This window comes from Cephus cinctus, unplaced genomic scaffold (assembly GCF_000341935.2).
Source record: "Cephus cinctus unplaced genomic scaffold, Ccin1 Ccin1_scaffold0249, whole genome shotgun sequence".
Taxonomy (NCBI): Eukaryota; Metazoa; Arthropoda; class Insecta; order Hymenoptera; family Cephidae; genus Cephus; species Cephus cinctus.
In genome coordinates, this window is record NW_014332964.1 from 12,641 (window position 1) to 16,178 (window position 3,538).

The 3,538-nt window shown below is 37.3% G+C and overlaps 1 non-coding gene across 1 annotated transcript; it reads right to left on the reverse strand.

Moving 5' to 3' along the window:
* Positions 1–287: 287 nt before the first annotated feature.
* Positions 288–480, reverse strand: LOC112494074. The gene has a single exon (XR_003059210.1). It is a non-coding gene; the product is annotated as a U2 spliceosomal RNA (small nuclear RNA).
* Positions 481–3,538: the final 3,058 nt, after the last annotated feature.

The following is a 3,538-nucleotide window of genomic DNA, read 5'->3' on the forward strand; positions in this document are numbered from 1 at the left end:
CCACCGCAGCGATCCATGCACGCACGCACTACAGACCACTGCACTACCACCACATATGATGCTCACTTCCCGAGCGAAATAAAACTTTGTTGAGGTTCAACAAACTGGCTGAGTGAGGTAGCTGACAAAGCAATGGAACGTTCTCGACGGCCTCCAATCGCCCAGATTTCTTAGGCGATTGGAGGCTCTCGAGAACGTTCCATTGCTTTGTCAGGTACCTCAGACAGTTTATTGTACTCAACAAATTGCTACAGTACCCCCTTATTAAACTGATTTTTGGGCTGACGTGTGTGTGGGCCGTTCCTAGATGTACTGCAATACTAGGCCAACCCGCGGCAGAGTCGGAGCAAGCCCCAGTCACTCCGCCAAGTTCCAAAAATCAGTTTAATATTCTGGTTTCCCAATGGGAAACGTATCAGATATTAAGCTGATAAGAACAGATACTACACTTTGATCTTAGCCAAAAGGCCGAGAAGCGATAACTAACTCGTTGAAACAAGCAGTATTTATTCTATATACTACTTACATTTAACTGCGGGAACAGCTTGCCACCTAGCGGTGGACCGAAGCGACCTGTCGAGTTTAGCGGCCACCGCCGGGTGCTAGAGGTGTTCCCAGGCCCATGACTAATTCTGCTGCTCATATTACACTACCATTATTTGTTTATACAGACTGCAAATGTTAATTTAAAAAAATAGATATTTTTAATTTTTATAATATAAAAATGTTTCGACCCCAATCGCATAATTACTCGTTAAATATCGTACGAGTATTAATTTTTCATGCTGTAATGTAATTTATTATAAAGTGGCTTTCTACTTCCAATATTACCATTAATCTACACTATTAACATTTAAATCTTCAAAATTAAGAATACTACCGAAGGCGTATTATCGTGCGAGTAAAATGTTAATGAAAATTGTGTATAGCATAATTTTTACACAGATTCTGAGTATGTTTCAAAATTCATTGTCAGTATTGCCAGCATGGTTGTGTCTCAATCAATTGCATACAGTTAAACAATGACACGACCATACTCATAGTACTGACAGTAAATTTCGAAACATACCCTTTATTTTATTGAAACGGAAGCTTAAAATTCGCCATATACTAAGACTCTCTTGTAACGTGCCTTCAATACATTCTAAATTATAAAAGCATTTAATGACCAGTGGACGCCTTTTTCTCGTCATAGACAATATCAATGGCATAGTAGAAGGAAAATGGGAATGCTTGAATATTGTACTAATATCGCGGTCCGAATATACATCTTGTTCTTTTAGTATTGTCTTTACCGTATAGAAGGTAACCTCTATCTCTCTAGAGCGTAATATCAAAAAACTATAAACGGAAATGAAAATTCTTCAAATCCATGTCAATTCTTACGAATCTTTGGTAGTACATCCCATCCAAGCTGTAAAAGCTTTTGGCGAGTTACCAAACTTGTGTGAGGTCTCGCATTATCTTGGTGGAACACTGTACCTTTTCTATTGATATATTGCCAGCATGGTTGTGGCTCACTTAATTGCATGGAGTTAAACAGGGACACGACGATACTCATAGTACTGACAGTAAATTTCGAAACATACCCTTTATTTTATTGAAACGGAAGCTTAAAGTTCGGCATATATTACGTCTCTTATGTAACGTGCCATCAATACATTCTAAATTATAAAACCATTTAATGACCAATGGACAGTTTTTTTTCGTCATAGACAATCCCTGTATTCCGATATAAGCTTTCAGTACTGTGTAAATGACTTCATTACTGTATACTGTGCGACCGTTCTGTTTTTATCAGTTGCACTGTTCAAATTGTATAACGGAACACGGAAAGTATCTGCAGTATGTTAATAACAATGGCGCCACTCAGCGTAGACAGTATTAGGTTAGAAAGTTTAAAGGACCTATACCAGAGCCTCTTTTACGCGAAATTACTCGATAATGAGGTGGGTGTCTTGATCGCAGATACCAACTTCATATTACTTCATATGTGCAACAAATACTTTCCATAAAAATGTAAGAGAATTACAGAAACTGTGTTTTATCATTAATACAATTCAATAATAAACGTAAGGACTATATTTTTCCAATAATAGATCATTACTCGTGATAAAAAAATTAAATTAATAACTTTTTTTATGCCGCAATTATGGGCGAAACTTGGCAACGTCGTGAACTTGTCAGGTTGACAGCGTTGCGAAGAGCGTGGTTTGCGGCGTGTTCCGATATAAACTGGCAGTGCTGCCAGTACTGCAGATTTCATTCCGATATTGGAGTACAGTGCACTGCGGCAGTGCCTAGTAACTTTAATGACGTCATAAGTTTCTCCCATTTTTCACTGTAAGCGCCTGAGCTCCCATAGGTAAGGTACTCCCAGTGGTCCCTTACTCCCTACAATAATAGGCGGCAAAAATGGTGAAGATCAGTTTAATTGACGGCGAAACAAACATTTTATATGAAATATGTGTAACACCTGATGAATCAGTATGTGCACAAAATGGTAAGTGATAGCTTTTTGATCATCTTATTTTTTTCTCTTTTGTTTTGGTGTAAATAATCATATTTCTGGTATTGCCTCCCTTTGTTTTATTTCTGCAATTCACCAGTTACTGAAAAACGTTCCGATATTATTCCCAACCAGTTATAAACATTGGCGCTAACGAAAATGGAATGCTTCAACAGTATACTTCAATGACGTCACATATTGCAGTGCTCACAGGGTATATCGCGGAATTTTCATTGTTTTACAAGAAATATTAACTGAAAATTTGACAAGTACAAAAATATGACCTGAACAATTGTCATTAACGATTTTTTAAAAGGTTTTTAGGACACTGCTATTGCGGAACTCTGTTCATTGGCACATGGAACAATTGAAGAAATCGTTTCATAATGACTATTGTATCTTCAATAATAGAATTATGTACAAGCAAGTCGAAGGGCAGTAGCTGATTTTTTCAAGACTTTTTATCAACAATAGATTTTGTATGATTTACTGTGAACTATATTGGTTTTAATCGGTTTTAATATTTCCTGAATCCAGTGAAATTTTTTTGTTTTTATATGATCAGCATTTAACTGCACAAAGCTTTTTTTAATAATGGTTTTCGAATTATTTTTATTTTGATAGGTCTGTGGACTAAGCATGTATACTTTTATTTCGTACCGATTGCTCGCTTTTGTTTCTAAACATCTGTTTTGGATTGCCTTATACCTAATTTCACAGTTCAACGAGTTTTGAAGTTCAAAATGAAATAGAATCCTCCACAAATAGTCACTGTGTTGGGCAACTACAAGATCAAGTAGAGCAGAAGCATCCAACTGACATCGAAATCTCGTACGATGCTGGGTGGCAAAAAAAAAGGATCAGGCCGCAATACAATAGTCTTACAGGTGTTACGTCCGAACCAGAATGGAGGCCTAGACTGGGGCCTTTACCGAACCGTAATATACTATAACTTTGCCCTGTTTTGAGTCAATGCTTGCGCACTTTACTCGGGATTGGGCTATGCCTCTAATTACCAAGGGAAGGATA